Raw genomic sequence first — 19620 nt, 5'->3', positions numbered from 1 at the left:
TATACTACTGTTGCCTTTATTTATCTGATAAAAAAAAAAATTAAAAAAAGAATAGAGAAAGATAGGGGAGAAAACACACATAATAAAGAAATATAACAAAAAATATAAAGAATAGTGAACTATGGACTGCTAAAATATAAAGAATAGAGAAATATACGGCTGCTAAACTATAAGGAATAGAGAACTATGGGCTGTGAAACTATAAAAAAAAGGGGGGAATACAAATAAATATGACTATATTTAATAGAAGTAATATTTCTCTTTGTCTTCTTTCCACTTAATACATCTAAACTCAACTATTTAAAGAAAAACACAACACAAACTTATGTTGTTGACTAGCTCGAGTACTGCATAGAGTACGATGTTCACAGTACGAAGCACAAGCTAGAATTAACTATATAAAACAGTCACTTTACAACCTAATTTTGAGACGGGAAACGAGAAAACGGGACAGACTTCGAAAAAAATGTATTCGTTCAAGTAGTACATCTGCTGAACATAAATATAAGCAACAAAGGAACAAAGTTAATATTTAAAAAAAAGCAAGCTAAAAAGCATTTTTACGCCTATAAACGAGAATTTGAATGAACTGAAAGTTGCAAACTGTAAACAGTATTGGAAGACCATCAATATGCTAATTAAAAGCGACAGACCAACTCATGATATTCCTCCGCTAAGAGACCCAGATCATAATTTTAACCTTGCGTATGACGGAATAGAAAAGTCTGAGATTTTAAAAAATATTTTTGTTCTATTTCTAATATGGATGATGCTAATAAAGATTTGCCGGAATTTGATGATCGCTGTCATGATTTTCTTTCGCAAATAATTATTAGTGAACAAGATGTACTTGATATTGTTTCCACGCTTGATCCAAATAAAGCGGTGGGACCAGATATTGTTAGCAACAGAATGTTACTTGCTGTTAGAAATGAAAATTCAAAACCATTATGTTTACTTTTTAATAAATCACTCCATGAAAGAGTACTTCCCGATCAATAGAAAATTGCATATGTTATTCCATTATCCAAAAGTGGTGACAAATCACTACCTTCTAATTACAGGCCTGTCTCCTTATTGTCATGTGTGAGTAAAATCATTAATTAGACAAGACTTCTTGAACTTTGACATTTCCCGTGTATTTGATTTATTTACGACAATTCTTTACTTATAAATATATTTTTCGCTGGTATTTACTGATTGCCAAAGTCATGTAATTTGCTATGGTGGAGTTGACCAGTGCGTCGATAAAACTTGATGTCACTCAGTCATTTTGCAATTCAAATTACAGTAACACATTGCTTAGGCTAATGATGACGCCTTCAAAGCTACACAGGATTGAGCAAGAACGTATATTGACTGCTATTTCACTATTCCACCAAACAGAAGGTATATGGACAAGACTATTGTTTCCAATCCATATACGGCCAGAATATTTGTTTAAGGCAAAAATCAGGGTAATTTTTTTTTCTTTCAAATATCTCAGACTGCCTCCTTAGTGCGGTGACTGAAGGCAGATTTTTTGGAATTTAATCTCCCCACCGAACACACACCTACATAATATATCATTGGAAAGAGAAAATCGTGTACTATAATAATATGCCTGTCGTCAGGACTTGATATGGTCACATTTTTTTTAAATTGAGGTCAAAGGTCATATGTAAAAATCTGTGAAAATTTGGGAGGGTTTCAATTTTGGCATTTTTTTCTATTTCTAAACTCTACCTAAATACAAATGATACTGTTCTGTCTTTAGTAATGTTTGTTATTATACATAAACCTTAATCATTGAGATTTTTTTATCAAAAAAATTCCTAAAACGACGTTTTATAAATAAAACTTCAAAAATCAAGTTTTCAACCTATAAAATGTTTAGAGCACCTTAACCTTATGAAAAATATCAATTTCAGGTAAAAATCAAGTGTCATGCAGGACAATACTTTTAAAATTATTTTTTAAACTGTCATAGTGGGTGAGGTATCAAACCAAAGCCATTGAACACTACAGTCAAATATGACCTCATATTGAATTTGCGAATACTTCAGGTTTTTTTATAGACTACTCGTTGCTTTTGGTTTTTTTCACAATTATTACTGCTACCATAGTGTTATCTTTTGTAATCGTGTATTTAACTCTGGTTAATATCGAATACATTATAGGTTTTGTAACTATATCCCCCCCTCTTTTCCCTTGCAACGTACTACAAACTTCAAAAGTATTCCATATAAAAAAAAGATGTCATATAATTGCAAATGAGGCAACTCTCCAAATGAGACCAAATGAGACATAAAACAATTATAGGTCCCGTACGAGCTTCAACAATGAGTAAAATTCATACTGCATAGTCTTTAATTCCCGAAATGAATAATGTAAAACAAACAAAAATATAACGGCCTAATTAACATGATTAATGTACAAAATAAATAAGAAAGAAACAAATATAGTATAGAGAAACAAACGACAAACACTGCAGTACCGTTTCGTGACTTGAAACAGACACATACAGAAAGTGGCGGGGTTTAACTTTTTTAAGGGCACGCCAACACTCCCCTAATCTCGGGGCTTGAACCATGTGTACCAGTGCAACAAGCTTTATACCAAATCAACCGTAATCTCCATCATCTTCATTTTCATCAACCGTCACAAGACGTGTTTTAATATTTCTACACATTTCACTCATGGCAACAGGTCTGCAAATGAAAGGTTCTGCTGAAAGCGAACACGTTATTTTGAGTTTTTCTTTACAAGTACAGACAAGATATTGTAGGAAGTCCAAAGACATTTGTTCCTAAAAAATACCACCTTCAAACCATCCCTAGGCCATAGGCGTAGCATGCCGAAAAATAATGGTACGGTTTCGGCAAATCAGACATATAGGACACGAAGTGGCCCATCCAGTCTCGCATAGCGAGGCTGCATTACGGCAGGGGGTATGGGGGCCGCTCAAGGCCCCCAGAAGCTCTGGGGTTTATAGCGTTAAAATCCTGCATTCTGAGTGTTTCCTGGCACTAAAAAATGTTTTTGAACAGCAGCATTTTTTACAAAACAATTTGAAAAAAAAATGAATGTCTGTGTCTTTTGTAGTCATTTACATAGCAAGATTTGTAAATGAGAACAACACTTTCATACTATACCTCGCGACAAATCATTGTGCAAAATTCATGATTTACAAGTGATTTCTGTCAGTTTATTTATTATAAGATCTTACTACTATTATTTTTAAAATAAAACAATCAAAGTGCGGCTAGCAACTTTTGAGCTATAGTGAATAAAAAAATGAATGAGGATCGGGAATGGGTAAAAAAAACTACGACAATCCTCACACACTGCATGCATGGGATAAACTGCATAAGACTTCCGATGTTCATATAATTTACATTCAAAGTTTTTTAGCGGATATTTTTTTTACTATCAATGTTGAACCCGAATTCGGATAGTATCTGATTTTTTTTTACTATCAAACCCCAACTCGGGTTAAACATTGATAGTAAAAAAAAATACATGATAAAAAACGTTGAGTATAAATGATATGAACCTCAGAATTCTTTTATTATAGGACTGCCGGCCCAGAAACAACGTGTTTTGGGGGATGCACACTTTTTTAGACCCCATAACACACAAAAGAACTAAAATTAAAAACAAACAAGAAAAACAAAGGTTCCTGACTTGGGACAGGCGCAAAATTGCGGCAGGGTTAACATGTTAAATGTTTTAATGTGAACGTTCAGGACAATCACTTAAGTCGACACTAGGGGGTCATCTTGACCTGGTAGGATATAATTATTTTAAATGCTCATGCAGCGACTGTCAAGATGAAGAACTGAAATAAATCACTGTGTTCTTGATAATTTGTATCTTGTTTATAAGTATTGTGTACGATTTTGTCATATACACATTTACTAGAGAGCCTGTCGCAATTACCGTGATTTTTACCGTCTTGCAAGAAGGACCTCCTTACGCTTCTGGAGCACCTTTAGTTGCACCAGTTTTTTTAGGGGTCCGTGTTTCTAATTTGATTTTATAGTTTTCAATGTTGAATGGTGCTGGTTGTCTTTGTGTGTCTTATTTGTTCTCTGGTTTGTCTTTTGTCCCTTGATCGCGATTCTTTTTTAAAAATACAATGTACTTTCTACATAAATTCTACACCATTCCTACAGTTTTTCTAAATTATTGTAATAAACAATGGAAAGAGTAAATCGGCGGTCTCACGAAAACCGCCTCCTGCTGAAGTATAGATATGTGAAATAATGGTGATTTATGCTCGGGTTTTATGTTACGGAAGGGCACTCAAAGAAAGGCACAGTGCAGAAAGGGGTACGAAGCCTTAGAGGTCTTACGAAGTCCCGAACATAACCAATCCCGACTTTTAATGAACAATTCCGGAGTCCCGATAAAGGTTATATTCCCTTTTGCAATACGGTATCTTACATTATAAAAAAAAGCCCTCACCTCTGATTTCAATTGACATTATGCTCGAAATATTTGCAACTGTACGTTAAGAAAATAAACAATCAATCAACTGATTTTGAACTTGACTTGTGGTGGTTTTATTAAAAAAAACGAGTGAAATCATTACATATATCGTTTACCTGCAAACCTAAGGATATGGCATTGTGCAAACAATAATATTACTTTTTCCAATTGTTTTGAGGTTTATACCTACATCATCTGGAATCAAAACTTGCAACAATTAATAAAAAAAAAATGCCAGCTTCTTCGACCTTGAAAATGTTTCCAAACTGATGCGTTAAACTTAAAGAGCTAGTAACATCATGTGGAGATTTTCCGAATTAGCTGGCGATTGTTGCTGGCTATAGCATTCTTCAGATTATCCATCATTTCAGTTTATTCAGTCTGTGTCAGATTGGCGCATGAACCAATAACAACACCCAACATTATCCGCAACAGCGTCTTTAAAGGGAAACTTCGCAAAAAAATGAAAATTTTATATTATGTTTATTTGATATAAATAATCATTAATTGGTAATCAATAAACTGATTACGGTACTGCGGTTTTCTTTCTTTAAGAAAACAGGCAGAGGTAAATGTAAAACATTTATTGTATGGAAGTTTGCATACTATTCTAGCATATTTTTTATTTAATATTTTGATTTTTTTGGTACGGTTTTCCGTACCTGCAGTAAAAATTGGTACGGTCGGAACCGTACCAACCGTACCGCGTGCTACGCCAGTGTAGGCTATCAATTCATCCAAGATTTAACAGAGATCTAAAAGGGGGGTTAGGAAGGTGTGATGACATCCATATGCTTGTCTGCAAAGATGCTGCGGAAACATTATACGAGACGTACACACTATCTTGAATTCGCTCAATTGCATGGTTGGCAACACATTGGATAGCGTCGCACTTTACTTTAAGAAGCATAAAATCCTTTGGCACTCAATGTTTCAACAAGGTGTTTTGAACCAAACTCATGGTACATTTGTAAAGCCAATCCTAAATGAAAAAGAGTAAAACAAAAACGATTGCCTCAACAATTGCATTTCCACAATTTCTCTGGTGCCATTTCCTGAGAAAAATCTTGGCTGTATACAGTTTCACTGAGTAACCATAGAATGAATTGCAATAACTACGAAGGCATTGACTGAATTAAGAAGGAAGAGACAATTCATCCGAAGTTGGGTAGTCTCTTTAGAGTTTCGATGTCTTTTCTAAGTAAACTTGCAGCGGAATGAAATTAATATCTGTCCGCTATTTGTATCTATTACAGTTGACATTGAGATTTTGGGTCAGTTTTCAATTGACTAGAAGCTTATGTGGCATCATAAATAGTTATTTTGCTACTAAATATTACGTTATGTTTGCCTTGAACTTGTTAAAGTTGTTTGACAACTGAATTTCTATAGAAATGAATGAGCTTAGACTGCATTTTACATTTAGAATATTTTAAATTAGAATCAGCGGGAAGAAGTGATCTATATGTATCAAGTAACGGTGTCATGAGGAATGACCAATAAATCGTGAGGTATATAATATACAAGGTTATAGATATTGTAACCCGGACTGTAACCTCGTATTTGTGCGCATGCGCGACCGGAACTGGGCGGATCCGTTAATTTCTACTTTCACTTTTTGAAAAAAAATCTTCTATGTGGAGATAGATTTGTGTTAATAGGACATGAAACTTGAAACTGGTGAAAATGTAACAAATCTTGTAAAACGAGAGTGGTTTGATGTTGATGGTAATTTTTCATACACCTTATCAGGGGCGAATCCAGCCATTTGAAAAAGGGGGGGGGGTCCAACTATAAGTCACCATTCCAATGCATTGATCGTTAAAAAAGGGGGGGGGGGGTCCAACCCCCCTGAACTCTCCCCTGGATCCGCCACTGCACCTTATCACTATTTGTCCGCCATTACTGGATATCACACAGGTTGTAGTAAAATTTTGAAGTAAAAAAAAATATCTGAAGCCACAAAGGAAAAATGATTGTTGTATTCGTCAAAAGTTCTATGCAGTCGGGTCAACCGGGGTTACCAATAATTAAGGTGTATTCAATATGATAGATAATTGCTATATATCTAGGACCTTGATTTATCTCTTCTGTCACTTTATGATATTGGTCGAGGGTGATGCGGCATGTGATACGGATTTTGCCATGTTATATACGCTTTATCATATATTTCACCAGACTTTATATATATGTCACCATACTTTATATATCTGTCCCCACACTTTATATATATATGTCACCAGACTTTATATATCTGTCACCACACTTTATATATCTGTCACCACACCTTTTATATCTGTCACCACATGCACATTTTATATATCCGTCACCACACTTTATATACCTGTCACCAGACTTTATATATCTGTCACCACACTTTATATATATATGTCACCAGACTCCGTCACAACACTTTATATATCTGTCACCACACTTAATATATATCTGTCACAACACTTTATATTCTGTCACCACACTTTATATATCTGCCACCACACTTTCTATATCTGTCACTAAACTTTCTATATCTGTCACCACACTTTATACATCTGTCACCAGACTTTATATATCTGTCACCACACTTTATATATCTGTCACCAGACTTTATATATCTGTCACCACACGTAATATATATCTGTCACCAGACTCTGTCACCACACTTTATATATCTGTCACCACACTTTGTATATCTATCACCACACTTTATACATCTGTCATTACACTTGACATATCCATTTCCACACTTTATATGTCTATCACTACTTTATATATCTGTCACCACACTTTATATTCTGTCACCACACTTTATATATCTGCCACCTCACTTTATATATCTGTCACTGAACTTTCTATATCTGTCACCACACTTTATATATCTGTCACCAAACTTTATATTTCTGTCACCACACTTTATATATCTGTCACCACTCTTTGTATATCTATCACCACACTTTATATATCTGTCATTACACTTGACATATCCATCACCACACTTTATATCTCTATCACCACTTTAAATATCTGTCACATGACTTTATATATCTATCACCACACTATATATATCTATCACCATACTTTATATATCTGTCACCACACTTCATATATCAATCAGCACACTTTATATATCTCTCATTACACTTTATATATCTATCACCATACTTTATATATCTGTCACCACACTTTATATATCTGTCACCACACTTCATATATCTGTCATTATACTTAACATATCCAACACCACACTTTATATATATATCCATAATGTCTTTATATATCTATCACTCCACTTTATATATCTGTCACCACACCTTATATATCTGTCACCACACTTAACATATCCATCACCACACTTTATATATCAATCACCTCACTATATATATATCTATCACCTCACTTTATATAGAGAATAATACATGGCAAAATCCGTATCATATGTCGTATCATCCCGAGACATCAATATCAGCCCAAGGGCCTTTAGGCCCGAGGGATGATATTGGTCGAGGGTGATACGGCATGTGATACAGATTTTGACATGTATTATACACTTTATCATATATTTCAACAGAAGAGTATTATATTATATGAACTGTTTTCTGATCCATAGCACTGGGTTACCTTCAGTTCTACTTTTGTCTTGTTTCAAAGGCCTTAAAAGAACTGCTCAATTACTTATCCGAAGCACCTGAGTTACCTTACAATTTGCGTGCTGTTGTTTTAAAAATATTTTGTTTATTATTGTATTAATTTGTGTGTTTTGTATTTTTCATAGTTGCATTTAGTGTGCCAAAAAATATGAAAACTTGACGTTCGTGACGTCACATACAATATGAAAACTCGACGTTCGTGATGTCACATACCAAACAATGACGTCATTCAAAAAATATACCTATTTTGAGGAAAATTTTTCTTAAGCAAAAACAAACACCAAAACTGACTTTATGTAAAAAAAAAAAAAAAAAAAAAAAAAGTAGGGGTGTGATAAAGGGTATGCGATAAAGGGTAGGGGTGTGATAAAGGGTATGCGATAAAGGGTGCGCATCAAAGTTGCGCGATATGGATTAAACAGCAGACTATTTATCACATATGCAAAACTACTGTATTTACTACTAAACATATGATAAATATCTATAATTACACTTTATATATCAATCAACACACTTTATATATCTATCACCACACTTTACATATCTGTCACCACACTTTATATATCTGTCACCACACTTTATATATATCTGTCACCAGACTCTGTCACCACACTTTATATATCTGTCACCACACTTTGTATATCTATCACCACACTTTATATATCTGTCATTACACTTGACATATCTATCACTACTTTAGATATCTGTCACCACACTTTATATTCTGTCACCACACTTTATATTCTGTCACCACACTTTATATATCTGCCACAACACTTTCTATATCTGTCACCACACTTTATATATCTGTCACCAAACTTTATATACCAGTCACCACACTTTATATATCTGTCACCATACTTTATATTTCTGTCACCACTCTTTGTTTATCTATCACCACACTTTTTATATCTGTCATTACACTTGACATATCCATCACCACACTTTTTATATCTATCACCACTTTATATCAATCAGCACACTTTATATATCAATCCGCACACTTTATAAATCTATCACCATACTTTATATATCTGTCACCACACTTTATATATCTATCACCATACTTTATATATCTGTCACCACACTTTATATATCTTTCACCAAACTTTATATATCTGTCATTATACTTAACATATCCATCACCACACTTTATATATTCATAATGTCACTATATATCTATCACCCCACTTTATATATCTGTCACAACACTTAACATATCCATCACCACACTTTATATATCAATCACCTCACTATATATATCTATCACCTCACTTTATATATCTATATTTACACTTTATATATCAATCAACACACTTTATATATATTTCACCACACTTTATATATCTATCACCACTTTATATATCTGTCACAAGACTTTATATATCTATCACCACACTTTATATATCTATCACCATACTTTATATATCTGTCACCACACTTTATATATCTATCACCATACTTTATATATCTGTCACCACACTTTATATATCTGTCATTATACTTAACATATCCATCACCACAATTTATATATCCATAATGTCACTATGTATCTATCACCCCACTTTATATATCTGTCACCACACTTTATATATATATCACAACACTTTATATATCTGTCACCACACTTTATATATCTGTCACAACACTCTATATCTGTCACCAGAATTTATATATCTATCACCACACTTTATATATCTGTCACCACACTTAACATATCCATCATCACCCTTCATATATCAATCACCTCACAATATATATTTATCAACTCACTTTATATATCTATCATTACACTTTATATATCTGTCACCAGACTTTATATATCTGTCACCAGACTTTATATATCTATACCCACACTTTACATATCTGTCACCACACTTTAAAAATCTATCACAACACTTTATGTATCTGTCATCAAACCTTATATACCTGTCACAAGACTTTATATATCTATCACCATACTTTATTTATCTGTTACCACACTTTATATATTCATCACCACACTTTATTTATCTGTTACCATACTTTATATATCTCACCAAACTTTATATATGTGTCACAATATTTTATATATATGTCACCACACTTTATATATCTGCCACCACACTTCATAAATCTTTCACCACGCTTTTAACATCTGTCACCACACATTATATATACATCACCACACCTTATACACATCACCACACCTTATATATATATATATATATATATATCACCACACTTTATATATCTGTCACCAGACTTCATAAATCAATCACCACACCTTATATATCTGTCACCACACTTTATATATCTGTCATCAGACTCTGTCACCACACTTTATATATCAGTCACTATACTCTGTCACCACACTTTATATATCTGTCACCAGACTCTGTCACCACACTTTATATATCCACCACCTCACTACATATATATCTATCACCTCACTTGATATATATTTTACTCCATTATTTATGACTTTATAAATCTATCACCACACTACATATATCTGTCTCCATACTTTATATATCTGTCACTACACTTAACATATCAATGATCACACTTAACATATCCATGATCACACTTTATATATCACTCACCTCACTATATCTATATCTATCTATCTACTCACTTTATATATCTGTAACAACACTCTATATATCTGTCACCACACTTTATTTTTATCCACCAGACCTTATCTGTCACCACACTTAACATATACATCATCACACTTTATATATCAATCACTTCACAATATGTATCTATCACCTCACTTTATATATCTATCACTACACTCTATATATCTGTCACCAGACTTTATATATCTATCCCAACACTTTATATATATATCACTACACTCTATATATCTGTCACTAGACTTTATATATATATCACCACACTTTATATATCTGTCACCATACTTAACATATATATCACCAAACTTTATATATCAATCACCTCACTATATCTATATCTATCACCACACTTTATATATCTACCTCCACATCTAATATATCAATCACCTCACTTACTATATCGATCACCACACCTTATATATCAATCACCTCACTTTAGACATTTGTAAGTACACTTTATATATCTTATCACCACTTTATGTATCTATCACCACATTTCTATATCTATCACCACACTTATATATCCATCACCTCTCTTTGTACATCTGTTTCTACACTTTACATATCTATAATCTTACTTTCTTTATCTATCACCTCACATTCTTTATCTATCATCTCACTTTCTTTATCTATCACCTCACTTTTTTTATTTATCACCTCAATTTATATATCCATCACCTCGTATGATATAGCCATCACCACAGTCTATATATTTATCACCTAACATGATATCTTCACTTCATTTATCTATCACCACCTTCTATATACATATCACCTCAATTCAATTTATTTTTTTCTATCCCCATACTTAATATGTTTGGTATATTCTCTTACTGTATAAGGCTATCACAACTCTATGTGTATCTGTTAAAACCATGTTTATACCAATTTGAAAGTGGATATAAGCATACTAACGATTGATTTATATTTGCAGCAATCTGTGTATGTTTGCTGAAAACTAAAAATGATTCAGTTCGGCACCTATCATTGTAACTATTTGTTTTTCAACATGGTTGATTTTGTTGCACAATCATACACATTTCAATTTTGAAAACTATTATTGTCATCGTAGAAAAGACTGGTGTTTGTGTGTGTATCTTTTCAGAAAATGGGTGGGATTCTTATTGCTATATAGAGATATTTGAAAAACAAACAGAACATATTAAAGCACACCACATGACTGATATCTGGATAGTATATAAATACAGCCTAGCGATATATGTAGGACTGTATCTGTAGGACACCAAATTGAGGAATAGATATCTATGACCACACTCTACATATCTATCACCACTCTGTATAATTAATAACCTTACTGTATATATCTATCACCACTCTGTATCATCAATCACCAAACTGAATATATTTTTCACCACTCTGTATCATCAGTCACCATATTGTTTATCTCTATCACCATACTAGACATCTATCCCCACTCTGTATCACCAATTACCACACTGTATATAGCTATCACCTCTCTGTATATATCTTTCACCACTCTGTATCATCAGTCACCATATTGTTTATCTCTATCACCATACTAGACATCTATCCCCACTCTGTATCACCAATTACCACACTGTATATAGCTATCACCTCTCTGTATATATCTTTCACCACTCTGTATCATCAGTCACCATATTGTTTATCTCTATCACCACCTTAGACATCTATCCCCACTCTGTATCACCAATTACCACACTGTATATAGCTATCAACTCTCTGTATGTATCTATCACCACTCTGTATCATCAATCGTCACAGTGTATATATCTTTCACCACTCTGTATCATCAGTCACCATATTGTTTATCTCTATTACCACACTAGACATCTATCCCCACTCTGTATCACCAATTACCACACTGTATATAGCTATCACCTCTCTGTATGTATCTATCACCACTCTGTTTCATCAATCCTCATAGTGTATATATCTTTCACCACTCTGTATCATCAATCACCCTACCCTTTATATGTATCACCACTGTGTATTACCTTTCAACACTCTGTATCATCAATCACTTCACTGTATATATATATATTACCACTCTGTGTCATCAATTATCAAACTGTATAATAATCACTCTGTCATTAATCACCTTACTTTATATATCTATCATCACACTGTATATATTTATCACCACACTATATACAACTTTCACCTAACTCATCATATGTCAAAACAACTTATGTATCTATCACCACACTTTATATATCTATCATCAAACTTTATATATCTATCATCACACTTTATACATCTATCACCTACCTGATCATATGTGACAACACTTTATATATCTATCACCACACTGTATATATGTCACCACACTTTGTATATCTATCACTTCATTCTATATAAGAAAGACCTCATTTAATTGATACACCATCTCAGTTTATATATGTATCATCTTATTTAATATATCTATCAATACACTGTACATCTATCACTACATTTTATACATATATCACCACACTGTGTATCTGTTACCACAATTTGTATATCTATCATCTCACTTTATATATCTTTCTATTAAATTTATATATCTATTTCCTCATTTTATATATATATGACATCCCTGAAAAATTTTATTGACCTCACTGTTGATATTTTTTCACCATATTTTATATATGTATCCCCTCCACATATGTCATGTATGTATCTTTTAACTAACTGCACTGTTTAAATCAATCACAACACCATTGATATATATGTCACCACATAGTATATATATATATTTTACAGATCTAACATTGTTGGATTGATGTTTAGATGAGTTGTATATACATTATGTACACAGCCATGTATCACCATCATTGATGGCGATCCGATGGATTAATCTGTTGGAAAGTTGTCACTGACTCAGACGTACTTATATATATATCAGCAGGGTTAAAGAACATCAGTTGTTCGACCTGTTAGTCAAATGCGTTTTGTTTAAAAATACTTTTTCACTTTGTTGGTCTTTTGGAAAATGTTGTTTGTGCTGTTTTTAGACCCTTCTACAACGAAATTTGTTTGACATGCACACGTATAAAAATTGCGGTTTTTATCCAACGCAATCATAGGTTTGAACGTAGTTTTCAATTTAGACTCGTTTATATATATATATATATATATATATATATATATCATCCTTTTGTTTATATATCATCACACTGTATATATCTTAATACTATTCTGTGGACCCTTTACCTCACTGTATATACACATAACCCCACTATAACTAAGTCCACACTTATCACCTATCTATATATATTTATCACCATCATATCATATTTATAGTAACACAATGATTATAACTATCATCATTCTTTATCTATTTTTCACAAGACTGTATACTATAACTTGTTGTATTTTCTCTAAGTCAGAGAAATGTACTGGTCATTGTATAATTTGCAGTGGAAGGAGATATGCAGATATGCAATGTCCACTGAGATATGTTTGTATAAGCTTGTATACTTGTTATGTAGCAATTATCAAATTCATTATTTATATTTGTGTTCTTCTTGCAGAAATACCAAACAACATTTTGCAGGGATTTAGAGGTCATTGGTGAAAATGGAAAAAAGGAAATGGTTCATCTAATTTTAAGTGAAATAACAAGAATAGTTAAATGATTTACAACCAAGCAGCACTCAGAAATAGTGATGGTAAAGTATTTTTAGAAAATAATACTCGAAAAAAGATATATACAGTGTGGTGCTTTATAAATTATATATTCTTCCATTGCTACAGTCGCTGTATTTAGCACCACATTCTTCATATATATCACAACAGTCTCAATAGGGACCCCCATACTATGATTATCTATCACTACAGTCTCAATAGCTATCCCCATACAATGATTATCTATCACTAGTCTCAATAGCTATCCCCATTCTATGATTATCTATCACTACAGTCTTAATAGCTATCCCCATACTATGATTGTCTATCACTTCACTCTCCATACCAATGCCAACAGTCATTATGTATATATCATAATAGTATCATAATATTCTCTATGTATATCTCGGGATAATACAAACGCTACCCCCTTACTTTATTTATCAATCACCTCACTTCATATATTAATCACCACACTCTCTATATATATCCCCAACTCTCTGTATCCGCCCCAAAAGTCTCTTTGTATATCTCCACAAAATAAACACCTATCATCTTACTTTATTTATCAATCACCTCACTATATGTATCAATCACCACTCACACACTCTCTATATCTATCCCCCACTCTTTTTTGTATACCCCAAAAGTCTCTCTGTATAACTCCACATAATAAACACCTATCACCTAACTTTATTAATCAATCACCTCACTTTATGTATCAATCACCACACTCTATATATATCCACAACTCTCTATATTCGCCCTAAAAGTCTCTATGTATATTTCCACAAAATAAACAACTATCATCTTACTTTATTTATCAATCACCTCACTATATGTATCAATCACCACTCACACACTCTCTATATCTATCCCCCACTCTTTTTTGTGTACCCCAAAAGTCTCTCTGTATATCTTCATATAATAAACACCTATCACCACACTTTATTTATCAATAACCTCACTTTATATATCAATCAACACACTCTTTATATATATCCCCATAATCTCTGTGTCACTCACCACACTGTCAATATCTATACCCACAGTCTCTATGTTTTTGACCACATTATCAACACCTATCACCTTACTTTATTTATCCATCACCTTCCTTTATATATTTATCACCACACACTTACTATATATATCCCCATACTCTCGATATGTATTCCCACAGTCTCTATGTTTATGACCACATCATAAACACCTACCACCTTACTTTTTTTAATCAATCACCTCACTTTATACATGAATCACCACACACTCTCTATATCTATCCCCAAACTCTCAATATCTACCCCCATAGTCTCTATGTTTATGACCAAATAACAAACACCAATCACTTTACTTTATTTATCCATCATCTAATTTTATATATCAATCACCACACACTGTCTATATCTATCCCCATACTCTCAATATATATCCCCACAGTCTCTATGTTTATGACCACATTTTAAACACCTATCACCTTACTTTATTTATTCATCACCTCACTTAATATAATGATCACCACACACTCTCTATTTCTATCCCAATACTTTCAATATCTATCCCCACAGTCTCTATGTTTATGACCTCACAATATACACCTATCACCTCATTTTATTTATCCATCACCTCACTTTATATATCAATCACCACACACTCTCTATATTTATCCCCAAACTCTCAATATCTATCCCCATAGTCTCTATGTTCATGACCAAATAACAAACACCAATCACTTTACTTTATTTATCCATCATCTGATTTTATATATCAATCACCACACACTCTCTATATCTATCCCCATACTCTCAATATCTATCCCCATTGTCTCTATGTTTATGACCACATCATAAACACCTATCACCTCATTTTATTTATCCACCACCTCACTTTATATATCAATCACCACACACTCTCAATATCTATCCCCAATGTCTCTATGTTTATGACAACATCATAAACACCTATCACCTCATTTTATTTATCCATCACCTCACTTTATATATCAATCACCACACACTCTCTATTTCTATTACCCCTTCTCTATATCTACCCCCCACAGTCTCTATGTATATTTCTACATATTAAACACCTTTACTTTATTAATCAATCACCTCACTGTATATTTTCACCTCAATTTATATATTATTTCTATCACACCACTGGGTATACCTTTCAAAGCCCTATTTATATCATTTTAAAAGTAGATATGAGCATGATAATAATCCACCTTTCTGTACAGAAATCTGTTTATGTTTATTCAGATTTTAAACTAAAAATGACTCAATTGTTATTATTTTTTTTTCTTCAGAAAAGTGAAACTAGATTTTTGAAAGATAGAACATAGAAGAAAAAGGAAAAGGTAATCTTCATTAAAATTAAAAGTATTACTCATAGTTATCAAAGGTACCAGGATTATAATTTAGTACGCCAGACGCAAGTTTCGTTTCTACATAAGACTCATCAGTGACGCTCATATCAAAATAGTTAAAAATCAAACAAATACAAAGTTGAAGAGCATTGAGGATCCAATATTCCAAAAGTTGTGCCAAATACGACTAAGGTAATTTATGCCTGGGATAAGAAAATTCTTAGTTTTTCGAAAAATTCAAAGTTTTGTAAACAGGAAATTTATAAAAAATGACCAAATAATTGATATTCATGTCAACACCGACACTTTACTCTTTACATATGTATGTAAAGAGTTAATAAGCAATTAAACAATCCTGGTTGAAATGAAATAATTTAAAAGAAATATTTTTTAAAGAATAACTGCTCCAACATATCGTGCAATATTTTATGTAAATATCATGTCAGATATCTTTTCAATAAAAGTAGCAAATATGGTATACTAACTGTCAGTCAAAGATTCTATCATTCAAGATGAGTAAACCTTAAAAATATATTGTTTCAGTGTTATTGTACTTGTAACTATGTCTACATGATACTTCTGCTGGCACACACATAATGTATATACCACCACATATTATGTATCTACTGCAACACATAGTATAATTATGGCCACATATAATATATCTACCGCCACACATAATCAATCACCACACTACATAAGTCATTCACCACAGTCTGTGTATTTATCACCACAATATTTTTGTCTATCACCACACTATTGTCTATCACGACACTATGTGTTGTCTGTCACCACGCTGTTTGTCTATCACCACGATTTGTTTGTCTATCACTTCAGTATGTTTGTCTATCACCACACTATTGTCTATCACCATGCTTTGTTTACCTATCACCACACTATGTATGTCTATCACTTCGGTATGTTTGTCTATCACAACACTATATATTTTAATCATCACAGTTTACATATTCACCAACACATTCTTATTACCAATACTTGATAAAAAGAAATAGTTATGATGAAGCCTTGTTTTCTCTCACATTGTCATTTCATAAAACAAAAAGGTAAATCATTTGAGTCATGGTTCTGTGTAAAGTCATTACTAAAGAAAAAAATAATTTTAAATTTTCATTTAAATGATTGGTCTCACAAATGAATTGTATTTCTGCATTACAAATTTTACAATTTGATACAATCTTGGGATTATGTTCTGTTTTTGCACTGATGAAACACGCTTTATTCTTAGATGGAAAATAAATAACAACTGTTTGAGGCATTGAAATTCTGTATTGTATTGGACTAATTATATATTCAACTGAACCATATATTATTTTGTAGGTTAAACAAGATTTAGTGCCGGCCACACAATTAAGAAAGAATACGAACAAGAATTCTTTACAGAACAGGGGAAACTATTTTACTGTGCTTAGATCTGTGTTTTTGTTATAATTAATTAATATTGTAATTTGTTCTTGGATAAAATATCTGCAATGTGGAGGACAACTGAACTGTGTTCTTATATATTGAAGACGTGCAATGATTTAAAATGCATTTAAGATGAACTTTTTACTACTCGGAAAATGGTTATCATTAAAGAAACAAACATAGAATTCATTTACATGAATACATTTTATGTTCTATGTATGAAATGTTATCTAAAAGGTGAAAGTAAACAGATTCCTGGCTGTTTAAAATCAAATCAAAGCAGTTTTATTGTGTAGCTAAGAATGTGTATACGTTGTTCATGCATTTATGTATTTGAATATTTAGAATTGTACAATGTATTGAGTTTAGTGGATCTTTCATTCTATGTTATTTAGGTTTGATTTTCATGAAATAAAAAGTTCTAAAATTTTATTATAACTTTTACTTTGTATCAATGTGACAATTTTCCAGCAACAATCCTATATGATTGCTTTTCTATATATATAATGAAATTCCTCATCTCTTTATTGACAAGAAATAAATATTGTGTCTATGATGATGATAAGAAAATGTAAACAGTCTTATGAGACTTGGAAAATCTTGAAATAATTGTATATGAAGCTCATAAAATAGAGTCAGTGGTTTCCTAAAATATTCAGATTATTCCAGAGGGAACATCTACAATCTTTTATGCACATTTTATATGTTATCGACTGTTAGTAGATATAGGAAGATGTGGTTAGACATGCATAGGTACTTTAGTCAGGGTGAAATATATCCAAAAGACACTTATAGAGTAGGCTGTATGTGTTGAAATTCTCCATGAAAATTTATTCAGTAGGCTGCAAGTGTCAAACTTTGAGGACATCTACAATGCTTCATACACATTTGATATTTTACTCACTGCAAGGGATATATAGGTACATGAAATCTTTCCACAAACATTTATACAGTAGGCTGCAAGTGTTGATATTTGAGAGGGAAAATCTACAATGCTTCATACATATTTGGTATTTTCCCAACTGCAAGATATATATTAAAGAGGAACGAAATATACAAGAGGAACAGTCAAACTCATAAATAGAAAATCTTAGGTACATTAGTAAGGATCAAATCTTTCCATCAACATTGATGCAGTAGGCTGCAAGCGTTCATATTTGAGATAGATCATCTACAATCCTTCATACACATTTTGTATTTTACTGACTACAAGACATGTAAAAAAAACATGAATATGAAATATTTCCAGGAAAATTATAAAGCTGTGGTTTGTGCTCATAGTTGAAGGCCGTATGGTGACCTTTAGTTGTTATTTTCTGTGTCGATTTGGTCTCTTGTGGAGAGTTGTCTCATTGGCAATCAATACCATATCTTCTTTTTTTATAATAAGGAGGATGTAAGTGTTGATATTTGAGACGGAACATCTACAATCCTTCATATATAGATATAACAAGATGTGATATTAGACAAATCTTCATCCAAG

General features: G+C 32.5%; 1 long non-coding RNA gene across 1 annotated transcript; it reads left to right on the top strand.

Annotated features, from left to right (window-relative positions):
* Nucleotides 1–6051: 6051 nt before the first annotated feature.
* LOC143080147 (uncharacterized) lies at nucleotides 6052–18569 on the top strand. Its single transcript, XR_012979635.1, has 4 exons — nucleotides 6052–6201; nucleotides 14254–14391; nucleotides 16653–16703; nucleotides 18051–18569. It is a non-coding gene; the product is annotated as an uncharacterized LOC143080147 (long non-coding RNA).
* The last annotated feature ends 1051 nt before the right edge of the window (nucleotides 18570–19620 follow it).

The sequence above is a fragment of the Mytilus galloprovincialis genome, chromosome 6, assembly GCF_965363235.1.
Source record: "Mytilus galloprovincialis chromosome 6, xbMytGall1.hap1.1, whole genome shotgun sequence".
Classification (NCBI taxonomy): domain Eukaryota; kingdom Metazoa; phylum Mollusca; class Bivalvia; order Mytilida; family Mytilidae; genus Mytilus; species Mytilus galloprovincialis.
Note: the sequence above shows the minus strand (reverse complement) of the source record. Positions and strands in the feature narration are given on the sequence as shown.